Below are 20,501 nucleotides of genomic sequence, written 5' to 3'. Positions count from 1 at the left end.
TGTTCTAAAAAATTAATCCAATAGCACAAAATGGCATTTTTTGCCTATAGAATCGTCTGTGCAAAGTTTCAGCCAAATCAAAAATGGTCGATTTAATTGGTTGCCCGTTTTTTTTAAAGGAATTGTTCAACATAAAAAAGTGCATAAAAGTTCACTTTTCAGTCGACTGTTTTCGGGTCTTTGTCCAGACCTGCAGTATGGGCGGTATCGCGCTCGAAAAAAATGGTTCAATAATCATTTATCTATCTTCAATTTTGAATATTTCTATACGCGTTGTATGCCCGGAAATGCTAAAACGAACATTTTTGGTCCTAACACAACTTTGTATATGTTGGGGACTAGAGAACACATGACTTGTCCACGGATATTTAGACCATTCTAATTCAAGGTTTGTTTTTGAAAACGACGTAATTATTTTATTAGATAATTTATTTTGCAACTGTTTTCTGGCGGCCATTAGTAGGCGCGTTAAAAATTGCTCCGTAATATTTTTGCGTAATTCGAGTGTATTCTGCTGAATTTATAGAAGAAGAGTCTGAAGTTTGAATTGATATAATAGTTCAAGTTTGTATTGTGTGAAGTTGGCATAATAAAAACGATATCATGTGAAAATCGTCCGGCAAAATGTGTTTCAATTTTCTGTTTTTTTTTGTAAGCCACATCCAACGAAGAAAAAAATGTCAAAGTGTTACGTCATACAGTGGCAAGTGCTATGGTAAATGTTGAACGAAGGCGGAAGGAAAAGGGTCGAAGAACCTATGTACCTAAATCTAAGTATTCTGCTTTTATTCGTTCAATTATTGCTTCATATAACTAGCGTCAGTTAGCAAAAAATGTTTCAATAAGAAAGCGCGAGAAAGATAATTCTAATTGGAAAATTTTGCTGTAACACCTGCATTGTCTGTCTGTGGGGATGTGCAAGTTGTTACGTGTTAATCGATATTTTTTCGATATATATCGTGCTGGATCGAAACCCGTACAGTATCGAAATCCGTACACCTTGATGTTTTTCTTCAGTTTTAAGCATTATAAAAGTGAAAATTCATATGATAGTTACACGTACATATCCGTTGAGTTGTTGGCCTTCTGTTAAATTAAACTATGCGCCAGTAGGCCATGAAATAAAAATATTAAAAATGAAAAATCCATCGTGTATCGGTTTCAGTTGTCATTTCGTTGTATCGTTAGAGAATTTACTAAGAAAACGTTCTTCAGATAAAAACGGCAAACAATTTTAAACGAGCTGTGTATGAGGTGCGCAAGGGAAAGTCGTACCGGGAAGCTTCGAGAGGTTCCGGCGTTCCGGTTACTACGAAACGCTATGAAAATTGCACTATTTCAGCTGATATCAAAAATTAGAAAACCGTGTGAAACTTTAGGAGCCAGTTGATCCTCAAAATATACTTATTCGGTAATTTAAAGGTAAATTATAAATAAAAGATGTTCATTTTTGTACTTCTTCATCTATACGGAGTTTGATTTATTGTTGTATGGACTTTGATCCAGTCTATATCGCGTGTGTGCGGATTTCGATTCAAAAGTGTACGGGTTTTGATTCAGACAAAAAACTGTGTACGGATTTCGATTCAAAACATGTTCTATTTAAACATGAGTTTTTCGAGTTTCGGAGTGATTTTAATCATTTTGCTGGAAAATAGTGATAAAATATAAGTAGACCTATAACTAAACATGTCAGTTTAAAGCAATATGTGATTTCTTGATTTTATATTGACCCTCGAAGATTATCATGTGCTTAGGTGTACGGATTTCGATCCAGCACGGTACACAGAAAAAAAATTATTTTAATTTTAAAAGTGAAATAAATCTACAAGCAGTAAGTGTTATGTTTAGTCAATTAGCCGTTTTGAAAATAATTGGTCTTTTATTTGTTTATTTTTTTGGTAGATGCCAATCTGGGCGCATTGCTTACAATATGTCGAGATTTATTTTAGCGTGGTTTTGTGGAGTCGTTCCATTTGCTAAAGCTCTGCTTGAACAATCAGAATTGCCCCAATAAGTGAGAGCTTTAAACCTATGTACACGCTGGCTCTAACAACACGGCACTAGTAGCATTAGAATATAATTCAGAAACTTATCGCGGCCTGACCGAATGGTTATGGACGTTTGGGTATAAAACTGACCCTTGTTTTATGATTTTTCTAGCTTTTGAACAAACATTGAAACACATAGACAATTTTTATTAATTATGTGAAAATCTTGTTGATCGGAATAGCAACTAAATTTTGATTGCGATTGCTTTGGCATTTCATCAATCAACTTAGAATTCTGTCTTGTTCGATATCATATTGCATTTTTTTAAATTTTTGAGCTATGAGTGCATGAAACTTTGCCAGTTTTTATACTCAGTAGGTATCTTAACTTAAATACAAAACAAAAGATTATCGGGGCGAAGCACCGTGTCCTCTCGCGTATGCGTCGGTGAGAGGGAATACAGCGGTCGTACATAATGCTCCGGTGTAAACGTGTTTTCGGCCTTGGTGAGCTTTGCTCATCTAAGGATTATCGGTGTATTGTGATTTCCGAGATGTACCAAATCATTATTTCGGAGACTGTACGCCCGTTGGTTCTGTTTTAGCACGCTACGATTCAGAGTAGGTTTCGTTCGTTCGATAAATATTGTAATTATTCAATCGCGACAAAGACGAACCCTGCATGGATGCCAAATCTATTTCTGTTTCGCCGGTTCCCTTTTTTTTTCTTCTTTTTAATAAAGCAGGTGTTTTGGCTTTTTCGTCATACCAGGCACGCTCTTGTTTGCTTTCGGAGAAGGTAGTTCAGTTTCGCGCACGGTATTTTGACTGCGCTCAGTGTGACTATCTTAATACAGCGCTCTATCGGTTATTTGAGCTGGTACCAATAGTTTTCGTAGTTTACAGTCGGCGTGCGGTTGTTGCGTTTTACGAAATCCATTTGTTTCTAGGTGAATTTGAATTAAGTTCACGGCATTAAACGCGAAGTTTGGTGTGATACAGACTGTTAACGATTGGTAGGTTGCCGAAGATAACTAGATCGTTGCGCGGTTCTATTTATATCGTCTCCTGGTGGCCGGTTGCCCAGAGACCGAGAAGTAACCATATCGTGCGCGAATTTGTGCAGAAAAGATCGCACCATCAACCTCGATGGATCCAGACTAATTCCTTTCCACTAACACTAATTCCTTCCTTTGATACTTGTAGATGATGCAGAGGATTCCTCGGTCTCTAGTAGCAACAAGTATTAAATTAACACTCCCGATATCCCTTCCTCTATTGATCGGGATTGGGCGTGGCCAGCTTCGTTATTGACCAGTGAAAAGAAAGATCACCGGGAATTGTACACTGAAAATGGTTTGCTACTCCTAGGCACCATTTTGACGGTTCTTTGTGCAATTTCAGCTGATTCTGGTCAATCGCGGGCAACACACGGGCGATCAAATATGCTATGCTATGCTATGCTATGCCATGCTAGATAATTTATTTTACAACTGTATCTTACAAGTTTTAATGTCTACTAAAGTGTTGTTTATGGACGAAATAAGAAAAATGATGATGTCAATTCCATGAGATTTGCTCCCGAATGGTTCTGTCCAGAATTAGATTAGACTACTTCACACCTCATTTTTCACGTGTGCATCAAGAAACCCGTTGCTTCGACACGATTATGCAAGCTTCGTCGATTCAAATAATGCAGTTCAACGCCACAGAAGAAAAAAAAATTTACGTCAAAGAGCCACCCATTCGAGCCATTGTCACCTTATTTTCAGCATGTTCCTCACGGATAAACACCCGGCCAAGTGGGACGTGTTCGCATAAGGCAATTAACACACCTGTTCTTTATTCGACGCTCCAAAAATGGGGGCATAGACAGAGGCGCCCCTTTGTTTGCGCGAACTTTTCACACTAAAGTGGTCCAATCAACGGTTCTTTTTCTTCCGCGGCAGCTTCGCAGACTATGTGGAGCTCTATTCGCCATCTTTTTTGTTTTGTCTGTTCGTAAGCTAGAGAGAGTAAGCTGTTAGTTCGCGTTGTAAAGTTTGTTCTTAGTTTACACTGGAATAATGACTCACACCGTGGTCGAAATCGCTCTACAGCTAGAAAAAAAAATTCATTCGGTAAATCAGTAATTACGGCTCAAATTCGTTTATTCACTTCACGGATAATTTTGTTACGACGAGTAGTCATTAAGAACTCAAACGCTGCTTAATGCCTCCGCAATAAACCTTTGTATAAACACACTTTTTTACTTCCTCCGTTCCAAGAATGTCGATCAAAAAAAAAAAAAAAAAAAATCACAGGAGGGTTGTGTGCAAAGCCACGACCGCAAGGTTGAAGTAGAATACTTTTACACAGCTCTACTTACGGCTGTACATTAACCTACGGCCGGGCGAATCGGTTCCGGCCGCTTTTCGCGTTTAGCCTGGCAGAGGCCTTACGCGCACGGCCAACACAATAGAAAGATGTTTTCACATTGAAAATTAAACACGGCTTTACTGGAGTAAGTGTTGGCAAATGCATCTACCGCTAATACCGCCGCAATCGTACGAAAGCGCGTCGTTTCATGTGGGGAATAATATCAACAACGAAAAATGTCGCGCGTCTAAAGCCTGTATTACACTCTTTGACCAAGCGTCAAATATTTGTCACTTTTTGACAGATAAAAATTTGGTCAAAGATAATTGTTTGTCACTCGCCAATTTTAACATGAGGCAAACACGGGCAAACAACAACCATGATGTCAAATAAATTTGACCATTATGTCAGAAGGTCAAATATTTGACCATTAGACAAAGAGACAAGCTTAAGCACACCCGAATGTTTCGCCGTGCCGCTTCCATTTACTTGCTTATAACATCCGCCTCATGGAAGTACCGACTTTACCTACCGCTGAGGCTGTTACCATACTGCTACTGGTACTTAAAACTATTAATTCTTCAAATTAAGTGTTTTATTTGTCCTCAAAAGAACAATTCTTCAATTCCATATCGGATATAATGCAATCGCATCTCTGTAATATTACCGACAGTCATATTCTTCTGAACATAATGATCCAACTTTTCCATTAGAGGAAGTGCCGGCTGATGTACGGCAAAAATCTCGCCCGATCGCTCGCGTTGGCGTTCGTTCTCAGGCAGAGGCCTGAGACGTGGTGACCAACCACAGGGCAAGTGCTTTGTTTAATTTGAAGGCAGCCACAGGCGCGACCCGCTGCTATATTCTGTTACTGCTGAGTGCTGATATCTGCTGCTACTGCTGTCAACGTTGTGGAGGTCTATCCAGCTCACCTTCCGACTAATGAATGTAGCTAGTTTTCCCAGAAACACTCTTCTATAGCCGAAGGGTGCTACGTAATAGGCCACGCCTTTCAGTTCAGTTGTTCCATTCCCTAATGTTCTTCAGACAAATTATTCCACAATTCGCATATGATTTTTGTATCCAGCGAATAAACACCGATGGTGCTCTCATACACGCAACGGTTTTAACCCGTATCTTATTGCGGTTTGTAACATCAAGCGATTTCGTTTGCTCGCTGTTGCGTGTTGCATCATGTTGCAACTTGGCAGCTGGGAGACGACGAAATTCTGTTTATGCTGATTGATTGAATCGACTTCATATTAGCTCTGCATAGTCGAACTAACTGCTTTTGTGAATGCGTACTAACAGGGCAGTTTATTATTCAAAGTCGGTTATGCTGATCGCAGCCTTTGCGCTGCCCCTACAGTGGGAGGTTTACTAAATAAAGTAAAAATTAGACAACTACAAGAGAATTTGATTGCATCCCTCACAGAATGTCTGCTTGTGTTGATGCCAGAAAATTATTAACCTTCAATTATTTCTTTATTTGCCTTGAAGAAGGCATTTTGCGGTTCAAAATCGGTTGATGATCACAACCTTTGAGCTGCCTCAACAGTGGGGGAATTAACTGCTCCTGAGACGTGGTGACCAACCACAGGGCTAGTGCTGCTGCTAAGGAAGAACGACTGCTGTTGTCGCTGTCTAGAACTATTATGAGCGGCTCCGGCTGAAACAAGCTCTTATATAGGCCAAATAGCATGTTTTCAATTGCAAGGTATATGATTCTGTCGACCGTGCTTGGGAAGCAATCATATAACGACCAATCAGAGGTCAAATTTTTCGTTTTGACAAGGCTTGACTATTTTCAATAGTACAATAGTGCGAATAACAAAATTACAATTATCTTCATTTGTAAAGAATCTTAGAAGATTTTCCAATCTATTGCTACAAGAACGAAGGAAATCCATCGAATACTAACCGATTTATTAGCATTTGAAATTGGACATATTTTTCACTTTTTTTGGTTTTAGCTTTTCATTTCACATCCCTATGTAGCCGAACTTCCTGAGAGAAGTATTCTACTTCAAAAGGCAGCGCATCATCAATCTTGTTGTTAAAATATCTCGTCTTCCTGCTCTGCGTGTTTCGGACAGTTAATCTTTCCTCTTGGGCGCAGACCGCAATGTTTACAGAGTGATGTGGTCTACAGTTTGTAAATTGTTTATGTTTGACGCGATTTCCGCTGACAGCTCTTATCTTCTGGCCTTCCTGCTGCATCAGCATTGCGCTGCAGTCCGAAAACCTTACCTACTAGCTACTGATATGTGCCGGTTTTAAGTTGCACATGCAGATTACGTTGTTTTTTGAATGTTTGCCCAACTGCGCGAGTCAGTCGAAGCCAGAGTTGCCAATAAAATTTTCGATTTAACTGGAAAAAGGCTGAAGAAAAAACTGGAAAAAACTGGATCCCAACTAAATTTAGAAAAAAGGATAAAAAAAGATTGTGAAAGAGCTTTTCTGTTACGGGGATTGAATCCAGTGTAAGTTTTGGATACAGCAACTAAAGCGATAACGCTTTGCAAAAAATTACTCGTTTTAATCAGAACTGTTTTGTTTTGAGCTTACATTTTGTTAAAATTATGGACTGAAAAATTTCCCCGAACAGCAGCAAAATTTTAAATTACGCAATCAACCTATCTCAAAATCAAGATATACAGCTTTTCCATTTACTTTTATATTTAACAAAAGTATTAACGCAACATTTCCTTCCGTTACATCAGTGAAGTTTAAATTTCAATTATTTCTGACTTCGCTATCTTTTGGTATTTGAGTCCTTTAACATTTTTTAACTGCTACGGAACAGAAAATAAATAGAAGATTTTTTTATGGTCTGGTAATATCTATTTGTTTGGTTTTATCTCAACCATTTGACCGTGTTTCGTGCGAGAAGATGGTATACTGAAAATGCTGTTACAGGGTGTCGAAAACCTGGAAAAACCTTAAAAATCAAGGAATGTCAGGGAATTCCTTTTTCGATCAGGGAACTGACAAATATTCAGGGAAAATTTGATTTTTTTCAGCGCAAAAGGTTAATACGGGACATCTACTGTTGGGTTTCATATCCGATTGAATACTTTATTCACTGTGATTTCGGATTTGCGTTGTACTTTTTTGTGCCGAATGCTGAAAAATATCAGGGAAATTGATGTTAAATTTCAGGGAAAATCAGGGAATTTTATTTTGAAAATTTTTTCCCACCCTGTGTTAAGAATTGTCATTATAATTTATCAATCTACAAAATTTCTGTTTTAAAAATATTTCCGAAAACCAATCGGAGCTCGAGTGGATAAAAAACTGGATGAAACTGGCAAATATCTGAAAAACCTGGAAGATTTTGGGAATAAACTGTTTGACTGGATCACTTGAAAAAAACTGGAGGAATCCAGTTTAAACTGGAACATTGGCAACCCTGGTCGAAGCTTTGAAACGGGTGCGAGTTTGTTTAGATGTAGTACCTTAATTGTTGAAGTTGGAATTCACATCGCGTTTAAGCTTGTTTATACAGTGGAGCTGCTTGGGGCAGGCAGACCTTGAAATTTTTTTAGCCTTGAGTAATCTTCGAATACTAGTCAATAATTGTCAAATTTATTCTACTGTTTAATGTTGTTTTTTTTTTCTTTTATTTTTGCAGGTATACATCCGAAGTGATGGAGTTTTAGATGTAAGCAACAATGATAAATATCATTTTTGGTATATAGCACGATTACTATTTTTAGAAAATGCCCCTTTTTAATACTCGCAAAAGGGACTCTCGCTTACGGGCCACCAGGTTAGTGGGTTGTTTGTGGCGGTTTTATCGTAAAACACACGAAAATCGAACAAGGCACCGCTCCTTAGTGAGAGAAGGTAGCGTTAGTTTGTTTGTTTATTGTTTGTGCCGATTTATTTGCGTCGGCAAGAACAATATGTACCGCAGCAACGGGTGTTATGTTGTGTTGTGTTGTGTGCGGTTTATCGATGAAGCATGGTCTGTTTTGTCTAAACATTTTTTATGACTAATGAATGCATGCGACGGCTGTTGAACACGCAGCAAAGTGAGACTAAACACACGTTGCGTGTTCGGGTGGTGTTTTTCTTTAATCTTGCGCTTTTGAATTATAAGTTATTGGGTGTTATGATGTTGTATTAATTGTCAATAACAAATGAGATGCTTGCCGCGAGCTAGTAATTAGAAATTTTACTACCCCGTAACTAATGTTAGGTAATATAATATAAACTGTTTCAAATACGTTATAATGTGTACGGAATGTAGGCGTTGCATTGATATGCTGCCGCAGCATCGACAGCAACAAATGTGATTTTTTTTTTGCGTATATACAACAAGGTTCTGCCGTTCAGCCCTCTCCAGTTGACCTTTTTAGGAGATTTCTATTTTTCTCCCGCTCTCTGAAATGAAACGTGAAACAGGTTTTATAATATCCACTGTATACAAGACCAACAAGAAATAAAACATTCCTCATAAATTAAAACAAGCATTAAATGGAACTAGCTTTAAACAACGAAACCCCACGCTGGCTGTGACAGCAGGATAGTGCTCTAAAATGGCTTCCTGTCGCAGGAGGAATTTTCGGCTTTCCTGCACCGACAGAGCCGAGTCCATTTGGCCTTGGCATGCTGCTACAGTTGGGTTTCGCTTGAATTACATTCGCAAACGATTTGCCACCGGCGGAGGGTTGAACTCGCTCGAACGCTGCAAGTCGCGCTGCCCGGCCGTGCAATTCTTCTCTGTTTGTTCAACAGTGGCAGGTTAAGCCGAGATGTAGAACGTTTCGGGAAAAGGGATTCTCTTGTCTCATTTCAACTTCAGGCTTCAGACTTGCATTATTATCATGCAAACCGGCGACGCGAAGCGATGCAGTGGTTAGTCGGGACTAAAGTATTAAATCATTCGTTTAACTGGGGATGTTAACGGAGAGGTTCTGCAATCTCGTTTCATTCCCTCAGTAGGAACGATGCTTTGTTTCCTTCCTCCGTGTACATTTTTTCCATTTGTGGTGAAGCGAATCAAAACCCATCAGAATGTGTTACTATCTTTGTTACTGTCTTCGATAGTTGAGTACGTGATCAGTTCTCGGGCAAATTATTACGATTAGATTCTCACGTTCCTGAGTTAACACTCATACGACGCGACGCGGGACAAAACACAACACTTATCGTTCTTACTACATTTAACATTTTAAAATTTTTACCTTAAAACTCGACCGGTTTCGGGTGTAATACTGCCCATCTTCAGGAGGAGAGTTAACACATGCCAACGATTGCAAGTGCAGTCAGGCCTTTGTTCCCTTGTTTGGTGACATCCTACAGCACACGTGTGTTGTCTAAATTTGCAGTCACAAGCTCCCAGTGCTGCTGAACTCAATCGGAATTAGGTTTCAATTTAGAAAGTGGTCTCATAAGTTGCAAATTTTAGCGTCTTCGTTTCGTGCAAAAGTGAAACACGCCATCAATCACAAGGGCGTGTCATCGTTTGGGAGGGACACTTCAAATTGGAGCGTGGCCGAATTGCGACGATGATTTATGGCTGGCGAATTCAGTATTAGTATTCTTCTTTTTTGTAGACAGTTTCACGATTCAATGACCAATGTCTGTCCGCCATCGGAACTGACAATCAATCCCGACGGATGGTAATTAAGTTCATTACGTGAGCCACATTGTGCCCTCAGGGAATTACCGTTTCGCTGGTATTAAACAGTGGGTACCGAACGGCACGCCGAATCACCCCATGGGACAAGATTCAACACAAAAAACCAGCAACCTTTCGCTCGACCGACAGTGAAAGTTGCAAAGGGAAACTGTCACCCGGTGAAACTTATTTACGTCCGAAGTGGTGCTGCGTGCGGCGTTCCGCTTGAAAGATGTGTGAATCATTTCTTTCATTCGTTTTCGGCGTCGACCAAATTTACCGTTGAGTGTTAACACCAGCCGTACACGTACAAAACGAAAACTTTGATCTCAATCGGGGAAACCGGGAAATTCCTTGACACATTGATTTGAGCTTGAGGTAAGAAACTGGGAGCCAAATCGTAGTTTTATTTTAATTAAATATTTGTCAATTCTGCATGTCTCCTACAGTGTTTTTTTTACCATTTTCGTATATTTTTTACCCATTTTGCTGAGAAAAAGTCATTGTCCGCATTGTCGGCTACAAGTCACACGGGCACTGTCTCTCGTTCTGACTCAAGTTGAACAGATTTTGAGCCCTATATCATTTTCATTATTTAGTGGTGCTGCGCATATTCTTCGCTGTCCCGGAGCGGTTGCAGATAATTTGTCATAACGGATTTTTACAGTCTCACTGGGGTACCGTGTTGTGCAGCAGTAGGATTGACAGATCGTTTACATATATGCCAAAAGTAATTAATTATGTGTCAGAAACTGACTGTTGAAGGAAATACTTCACTGCTAGATGTTGCGTTAGTCATCTTCTTTCTTCTTTCCAACCGATTGCACTGCGAAGCTACTAAATTCACTCGTTTCTTCTAGCTAGGATTCATACATTCCACAATTACTTTTTATGCCATGCTCTGTAGTACATTTGTGCGATTAAAAGTTTTACCCAAAATTCTCTAAAACAGCCCAGATTAAGCAAGAGGTCTACGCAGCATTTACTTACAACATAATCTTCGGATTGAAGGCAGTTTTAGGGTCCAAATAAGAATTATCGCTTGGGATCAATTTCTTTTTTTGTCCAAAAAAACCTGAAAAAAAAGAAAAAAGCAGAAAATGAAAATTCAGTATCATTTACTTTTTGGTCTTTTCTCTTCTGGTCTTATTTGTTTTGTTTTCTGGTTATTTGAGGTAATTATGAGCTATTTGATTAAGCACATTTTGATTATTTTCTGATGTCCCTTAAGCTGGAAGTACAAAGTCAGCAGAACAAAGAGTTAATAGCATGAAAATTTAGTGCTCATTCAATGCTCATTTAATGCCATATCGCCGAATTTAATGCTCCATCATTTCTTTGAAAAATGCTCTTGTTTGCTAGCTTAAGAAAATAGCTAGCAGACAATATACGAAAACAGCATTTTTAGTCACAAAACAGTTCTATAACGGTCAAAAACATTCAATGCTCATTTAATGCTCTTAAAAAACTGATTTTTATGATAATTTTATTGATTTTGTATAAATTTTTCAATAATATGATAATAAATGAATAGCTTCAATTTTTTCGAACATTTCCTCTGAAAACAATCAGAATCCTTTTGATACGATTAGATACCAATTAAATGCTTCCATATGCGAGCAGTTTCAACAACTTAGATGCATTTTTCATTAAATAATTTTTTTTCAAAAATATTGTTCTGCTAGCTTAAGAAAAAAGTTAGCAGAACATTGGCCAGAAACAGCATTTTCAAGCATCAAACTGTTGTAGAATGGTCATAGTAATTTAATGCTCATTAAATGCTCTTGAAAAAACCTGATTTTCATGATTATTTTATTGATTTTGTATATATTTTTCAATAATATGATAATAATATGATAATACATGAATAATAAAGAACTCAAGTTAATGTTTGTGTACATGTAGCAAAATCAGCCACGCGACGCCTCTGGTGACAAGTTTGGATGTTAGGTAACAGAGTACCTGTGCAGTGCAAATGTTGCACAGGTGGGCCCTACGCCACTGCGCGTCACATGGAAATGGGAATTCTTTTGCGACGTACACAAAGATATCTTTGGTTTTTGCTTTTTGACAAAACGAATGAGGTGCATGGGCGTCGCGTAAATGAGGCAACTCGCGCGCAAAATTCTCGTGAGCCCGTCACTTATTATGCTTTGCGATGGTAAGAGAGAAATTGATTTTGTGCAGAAGGATAAAGACAGGAGATTTTATGCAACTTGCTCACCAGTAGGAGTAATAAAAAAAGTGAATAGGATTTTGAAGCATAGTGATAATATTTTTTAGGACATTTGGTCATTTGAAGCTGACACTGACGTTAGAGTGTGTGTTCATCACTTTCAGCATGTTGTGTGTGCACCGTGTGCACAATTACGCAAGGATTTAGTGAGAGAGGGAAGTATTTAAACATCTTATAAAAGTTTACAAAAAGGGATAGGGACATTCGACGAAACCGCAAGTTTTAAAAAATAATGAATAATGAAAAACTTAAAAATCCGTTGAAAAACATCTCACTGATATTCTAATAGTTGAACCTTGCCAAAGCAGCAGGGCTGGTAGTGGTCAACGATGTCAGAAACAGTTATTTTAGTGACTAATTTGATGTAAAACGTGACCAAATAGTACCCAGCAAATCGAAAAAAGGGACCAACAGTTGCTAGAAAATAGTCAGAGAAGCTATTGTTATAGAAAAGAGTACGAAATAAGGGTTTCAACCCGTGATTCGCTGTGTACTGAATTTGATGTGCTATATATTAGATAGAAAATGCATTTAAATGATGGAAACTGCTCGCATACGGAAGCATTTAATTGGTATCTAATCGTATCAAATAGATTCTGATTGTTTTCAGAGGAAAATGTTTGAAAAAATTGAAGCTATTCATGTATTATCATATTTTTGAAAAATTCATACAAAATCAACAAAATTATCATGAAAATGAGGTTTTTTCAAGAGCATTTAATGAGCATTAAATCATTATGACCATTCAACGACAGTTTATTGCTTAAAAATGCTGTTTCTGGCCTATGTTCTGCTAAGGTTTTTCTTAAGCTAGCAGAACAATATATTTGAAAAAAAAAAATAAATTTAATGAAAAATGCACCTAAGTTATTGAAACTGCTCGCATATGGAAGCATTCAATTGGTATCTAATCGTATCAAAAGGATTCTGATTGTTTTCAGAGGAAAATGTTTGAAAAAATTGAAGCTATTCATGTATTATCATATTTTTGAAAAATTCATACAAAATCAACAAAATTATCATGAAAATCAGGTTTTTTCAAGAGCATTTAATGAGCATTAAATCATTATGACCATTCAACGACAGTTTATTGCTTAAAAATGCTGTTTCTGGCCTATGTTCTGCTAAGGTTTTTCTTAAGCTAGCAGAACAATATATTTGAAAAAAAAAAAAAAAATTTAATGAAAAATGCACCTAAGTTATTGAAACTGCTCGCATATGGAAGCATTCAATTGGTATCTAATCGTATCAAAAGGATTCTGATTGTTTTCAGAGGAAAATGTTTGAAAAAATTCAAGCTATTCATGTATTATCATATTCTTGAAAAATTCATACAAAATCAACAAAATTATCATGAAAATCAGGTTTTTTCAAGAGCATTTAATGAGCATTAAATGTTTTTGACCGTTATAGAACTGTTTTGTGACTAAAAATGCTGTTTTCGTATATTGTCTGCTAGCTATTTTCTTAAGCTAGCAAACAAGAGCATTTTTCAAAGAAATGATGGAGCATTAAATTCGGCGATATGGCATTAAATGAGCATCGAATGAGCACTAAATTTTCATGCTATTAACTCTTTGTTCTGCTGACTTTGTACTTCCAGCTTAAGGGACATTATTTTCTGGTCTTTTCTAAGTTTTAGAAATATTTATAAACGGTTCTGAGCTCTATCAGCCTTTTCTGCTTATGGTAAAACCGATAATTTGAGATTGCAGTTGACATTGAGAAGCATATTTCGCTTCTTCTTAGTTGGCATTTTTGGTGGTTCTGAGTTTTATTGTGGAATATTTTCTTTTTAAATCTTTTTTCCAGCGATTTTGAGTGTCATTTGAGATCATTGCTTAACGTTTCGGGAACATTATATTCCTTAACAACTTCACCCAAGTATATGATTTGTGACTTTATTCTCCAGTATTCTCTGGTTCTTCGAAGTATTTTTCAGTGGCTCCGGAAATAACTTATTTAATTTTCTTCCTTGTTCTTTGTTGGTTTCTATCGTTTTTTGCTAGACTCGTTACTTTTTTCAGGTTTTCAGAAGTGTTTTCCTGCGATGATCACAATCAATACGGTCGTTTATATCTGTGATCTTTCATATTTTTTGTTGGGTTTTATATGATCTTTACAAGATTTTTTAACAATTCTAATGACAATTTTGGATGGTTTTTCAGCCGCTAGTTGCGTTCTTTAGGGGTGCTGAACCAAAATTCAAAGCATTTTCTTCTGCGTTAGTTCTCGTTTTATAATTTTCAGTTTACCAGCTATTTTTATAGTTCTAGAAACGTTATGAGCTCAACTTGAAATTATTATGTTAGTTATTATGTATCATTATTATGTAGCATTGTTCCTTGTTATGACTGATAAAGAAGACTCATGAAATTAATCGATTTTCAAGCCAAATGTCTTGAAAACGCATAAAACGTCAAGATCTGCTGTTGTGATAACATCAGATATCAACGTTTCATGCTTTTCTGAGACATTTACTGCCGTTATACGCATATTTGTCCCATGTTCCAAATCATGCAAACGAGAAAAACGATGTTAAAGTTTTACAATGCTTTTACGCATTGCGCCAATGTGATAAAGTTTATCTTGCAATAGATTGTTTTCAATAGATCTAGTTGAATGTTTTGTGGTTTAACACTCTTTTCCATAAAAATACCCACTGGGTTAATAATGCCGAGAAATTTGCCTTCCAATAGGTTATATCTACGCATATCAGTTCCAACACGTGCATTCGATGTTTCCCAATACAAAGTTCGTTTTGGGGACACACGGCTGTTAAATTTTGCACGAAAATGATCACGCTAACCGTGTTATAAAGAAAGCAAGTGATGATAGTCAAGATGAAAGTTTAGTTAATTGAATAAGTACCAGATGAAGCGAGGAGAATTGTTTTTTCAGATTGCCCATATTTGAACATCATTAGGCTTTCATCATTTTGCCGCTACTGGTACTCGCTGTAGCTACCGCTGCTGGTACCCGTTCGATAATATTAACTTTTCAATTGAGTATTGATTCTTCCTCAAACGAACAATTGAAATCAGTTTGAAATCGGATACGATACTGATCGCATCTCTGTGCTATCCCCCCGTAAGAAAAAAGCACTCTTCTGATACAGTACAAAGCTGTTTTCACGCTTAAAATTTGACGGCCGACTAGAGTTGATTGCCAGAATCCCAAAAACGGTTGTGTGTTATCAAAATACGACGCCGAAAGCTACTGGTTGATGCACCTACAAACTGATTCTGCCGCTACCGTACGAAGACAACTTTTTTTCTAGAGGAATGAGTAATGCCGCTGTACCTACCACAGACCCTGCTACCACTACCGCTGCTATCCGCTGACTAGTTTATGCAGAAGCATGCTCTTATATAGGCCAAATAGTACCTTCTCGGTTTACTCGGTATATTAATATTATAAGCATTCATTAAACGAGATCATTCAAAATCTGTGTTTCAACAAGAATTGTGAATTTTCAATAGTACCATTGTTTGCATAATTGACGAAGTTCAGTGCTTCATTATTTGTTTTGTATCGTTTGGAAGCAGATAATAGAAGCTGCTGGGTGTTGAATATTGTTGAAGAAAAGAAAATTCAGTACGTTGTGAGATATGAAGATAAAGTTAAATTTATAACCGTTTCAATATTTAAAATGAAGTACTATTGATGCTGCCCACTACCGCACAAAGGCAACTTTTTATTAAAGTTAAGGGTGGCGAAAACCTGGAACATCAGGGAATTGATTTTTCGATCAGGGAATATCAAGGAACACTAAAAACTAATCAAGAAAATTTTTTTAACCGTGACGCGATTCTTTATTAAACGACTCTAGCGCAAAAACTGATTTTTTCAACATAAAAGGCTAATTCGGGTTCTATTTCATATCCGATTGAATACTTTTTTCATAAGGGGTTTCAGAGCTGCGCTTATCTACGTTGCACTTATTTATACCGAATGCTGAGAAATATCAGGGAAATCAATGTTATGTTTGAAGGAATATAAGGGAATTTGATTTTGGAAACTTTTTCGCCACCCTGAAGTGGGCTCCACTGCACCTGCCGCATCTGGCGCTGCCACTATCGCTGTTGATACCCGCTGCCGCTATCTGTTGCTATCCGCTGCCACCACTGCTGGCGCTAAGTAAGATCTCCCCTAGTCGCTATCTAGAACTAATATGACTGGTTTTGGCAAAAGCAGGCTCTTATTCTTCTCGGTATGTAATTCTGTCGACCGTGCGTGTAAAAGTATGCATTAAGTGACCAATCAGAGGTCAAATTCTGCCTTTTAACAAGGCTTGGCAATTTTCAATAATACAATAGTACACATATTCAAACAACATTTTTTGCATTTGGGCGGATGCGTGTATAAATTTCCAATCGATTGCTAGAAGGATGAAGGAAATCAGTTGGAAACCGATTTATAAGTTTTCGAGAAGGGACAAATTTCGTACCCTTTTTGTTTAAAGATTTTCAATTTTCATTACAGATCTCTTTCGATTTTGGCACGGTTCAATTTTGGCAACATAAAAACTTCGGACGTGTTACCACCAGCAACCATCCAAGCGTTGAATTGAATTTTCGCATTGGTTATATAATTGACTATTGAATTTTCTCTTTAGTCCGGTAGGCATCATAAAAATTTAAATTTGGACGTGTTGCCAAAATCGAACATGGCCTGTACTATACGGTATGCTAAAGAAAAACGTAGTTCTGCGTCAAAAAACAGCGATAACTTAATTGGGCACCTAATAGCTTAAATACAAGAAGTAAACCAAATCAAAATATTTTTCTTTATCGTACGGAATAAAATGCTCCCAGATTCGACAAAACGTACCAAGGATACTTTTAACCATAACAAACAGTGCGAGGTTACATCTGAGACTGAGACACGGTCTGTTCTAGTTATATGAACGAATTGTGCGTTGAATTCTCTGTCAACAATGCCGCAAAAGATCAAAAATTACTGGTCGCAGTGTAGTGCCTGTATCCTTCCAAACTTACTATTCTCTTATTCTCTTAATCGACCTTATTGTCACCTAAGGGGTCATCCACATACAACGTGGAGAAACCGCGTAAATTCCGGAATCCGCGTAAAAAACGCGTAAATTCCGGGATCCGCATAAAAAACCCGCGTAAAAAAACCGCGTAAAAAGCGACCATAGTGTATTGTGTATGATGTAATTACAAATTATTGTGTATGATGTAAATACAAATTATATAATCACTCATCCAATATGCGCGTAACTCTCACGCAAAATGAGAAGAGGCCTTGAATGCAAAACAGAATGAAGTAGACAAAGTCACATTTTTCATCAGCAGTCAATTTTTAAATTCAAAAAGTAACTTTCTTTGACCAGCTTGACTACTTTCATCAGCCCTGCCTTTCATATGAAATAAGTTTTGTTTTAGAATTGCATCAACGTCGAGATCTGGTGTAATCTAAAAAAATATTGGCCTGGAAAGTTTTTAAGATGGAATAGTAAATTACCTTTGAAATAAAGAACCGGGTTCCGGTTCGGTTCGAAGTCCGGCCCGGAGTCATGGGAATGGAAATTGGCAATTTTTTTTCGAGAAAGCGGTTATAGTTAAAACATCATTTATAAATTCGTACATATATGTTAGAAATTGTTTTAATTATTAAGAACAACGCAAAACAAGTTTTGCTGTAAAATCTTACTAATATTACTAGTTATTGTTACTTTTAATTTGATGTTTTCTTCGATTGAACAAATTGAGGATAAAAAAGTGACACACAAGGCTCACTCTGAAGTTTTTCAAATAGAAGATTTTTATTTTAGCTAGAATTTTAGAAGAAATATTTATCGAACTTTAGCTCTGCTTCAGCGAAACTCAGTACTTTTTAAAATAGTGAATTAGATTTTGAAATTACATAAAGTGTAAAAAACAGCATTTTTAGCGTTTTTGAAACTTGCCACAAGATAGAGTAAAAATTATCTTCGATTTTTTTAAAAACTTTTTTTTGTACATGTTTTTAATCCATATTTTTTGTCAATTATACATTTTGGCTGCAAGTAACGATTTTTGATGTAATTACAATCGGAAATGATATTGAAAAACACCTTTTGAAGCATTTCATTTACTTTATTTGTTTTAAATACGAAATTTTACATTTTCTTCGTTTTTCAACTGGTCTTGAGGTACGAAGCCAGTCGTTGTAGATTCGTGTCGGGCCAAATCGATTTGCTTGGTAAGTGTGATGCTTTCGGCAAAGTTTCAAATAGTAGTTTTATTATTGTGTGAAGAAAAAAAACTGTTTGTGTAAAAAAAATTAAAAAAAAAAAATACAGACTAAATATCTCAGAGCTCAGCACGCTCTTTTTTAAATCTATATGTTCTTTTTTAAACTGCAAAATGGTACAATGATGATAATTTGAACACGGAGCGGAAAAACAAATGGTAGATTTTAAAATTTTCTGAAAGTTTATTTTCGAAACCAGAACGATTTGTTTGATTAGTGTGATGTTTTCGGTAAAGTTGTAGGTAGTAGTTTAGACCTTCTGAAATGAGTATTCAATGCTGAAATCAACTTTATAGGCGAAAAAAAAGTTAAAAATTAATTATCTTAAAAAGCTTAGTTTTTTAAAAATTTTAATATTTTAAAATTTTAAAATAACTGCATAACGTAAACTGAACATGGAAAAAAACTTCTAAATTCTAAGTTCTAAGTTTTAAATTTTCAAGCGGAAATCCAAAACCTTCTTTTTCTTCTGCGTTTCAAGTTGAACTCGATATTCTTATCGATTTTTTCATGCAAATATTTTATTTAAATTTCTCGAAAAGTTCAACAGAAATAAAAAAAAACACTGTTTTCTCTTGAACGATTTTTTCAAGTCATGCTAGTGTAGGAAAAGTTTCTTCATATAAAAAATATAATTTAAGACCATTTTAACGATTTCTCTTTTAGGTTTTGAAGTAAAATTTTGGTCACTTCCTCCAGGTTTTGAAATCACTTTTTTGTCCTTTTCCTCGAAATTTTGGTCTTGTCAAATTTCAGCGTTGGATGTAAAAATGGTCGTAGAAGAGCAAAGGGACGCAACTTTGATGCACGAGCAAGTCACAATGCTGAACAAAGTGTGAATTAACTTCTGAAAAAGTTTTCAGGATTTATGTTAACGCCTAATTCGAAATACAGTTAAATCGCAGTATTTTCTGGCCCAGCGTAACTAGGTTATGTTAAGCCACAGTAACTGGGTTGTGTTCAGCTGTTGACGGAACATAACCCAGCAACCAAAAATCGGGATTTTCTTGAAATCATGCGGGAAAAAGTCGGGAAAAATGCGGGAATTCAAAAATGTAAACTGAGTGGCCACCCTGTACCGTGGACATTAGCCAAGTATATAAGTTCTACACAATATCACTTGAGGAAAACGCTAATTGTCAAACTGAGTGGCCACCCTGTACCGTGGACATCAGCCAAGTATATAAGTTCTACACAATATCACTTGAGGAAAACGCTAATTGTCAATAGGCCATACTAAGTTCTAGTGATGTTCAAAATTGATCACAGTTAATATCATGTTGGTATGAGCTTCTTGGTCTTCTAAGAAATTCCCAAAATTTTAGACTGTCGTGATTTGTCATTATTAGATTTCTGTCTTGCTTGCTTATTGACGCTTGGTTTTTCAAACCAACATTATATATTTTATCTTTCCAACCATAATATAATTGAAAAATTTGAATAGACTGAAAAATGAAAATTACGCTTTTATAAATTATTAGGATATTATGATAAATTATAGAAATTAAAGAACAATTGATATATTTAATAAAGTTTAATTGATTAGTTTTCTAAACTATAGCGAAGCTTAAAAATGTTTAAAATTTGGAAAAATAAAAAATTACTTTCTAACACGCGGTACTCCGATTGGTTACATTTTTATTTTGGTTAGCCACAAACCACCATAATAGAAGACAAATTTAAAATACCTATTGAACGTTAAATAATTCACATCTGGTTTGGAACGAGTTTCGCAAATGACCAGAAGCCAGTTTTAGAATATTCCATAGTAAGTCCTCGGTTGCCCAAAAATATTTTTTTGAGATAACACTAGATCTCGAAGTTTTAAGTATTTTTAAGACATTTGGCATCGAAAAAAAAGTTTCGATTTTTTCAATTCTATGTACATCTTCTCCCTTAGGTAGATTTTCGAGGGTCGAAAAATCACAACTCTGAGCGCTTTGAGGCACTCCCAAATCATGTCCGATTGATCTGAAATTTTGCATGGATGTTTTTTTGGGCCAATAAACAAAACATACATACGGTTTTT

At 36.5% G+C, this 20,501-nt stretch overlaps 1 protein-coding gene across 10 annotated transcripts in view; it reads left to right on the top strand.

The window, feature by feature from the left end:
• Positions 1 to 20,501, top strand: part of LOC129722121 (prominin-like protein) — a 109,274-nt gene that overhangs the window by 41,122 nt on the left and 47,651 nt on the right. Inside the window, exon 2 of one of the 10 annotated variants that reach the window (XM_055675360.1) lies at positions 7,984 to 8,013. The exons of the other annotated variants lie outside the window; for them this stretch is intronic. The gene's annotated coding sequence lies outside the window, so the exon portion shown is untranslated. The remainder of the gene's footprint in view (positions 1 to 7,983; positions 8,014 to 20,501) is intronic. 10 annotated transcript variants of the gene reach the window in all.

The sequence above is a fragment of the Wyeomyia smithii genome, chromosome 2 (assembly GCF_029784165.1).
Source record: "Wyeomyia smithii strain HCP4-BCI-WySm-NY-G18 chromosome 2, ASM2978416v1, whole genome shotgun sequence".
Lineage (NCBI taxonomy): Eukaryota > Metazoa > Arthropoda > Insecta > Diptera > Culicidae > Wyeomyia > Wyeomyia smithii.
Note: the sequence above shows the minus strand (reverse complement) of the source record. Positions and strands in the feature narration are given on the sequence as shown.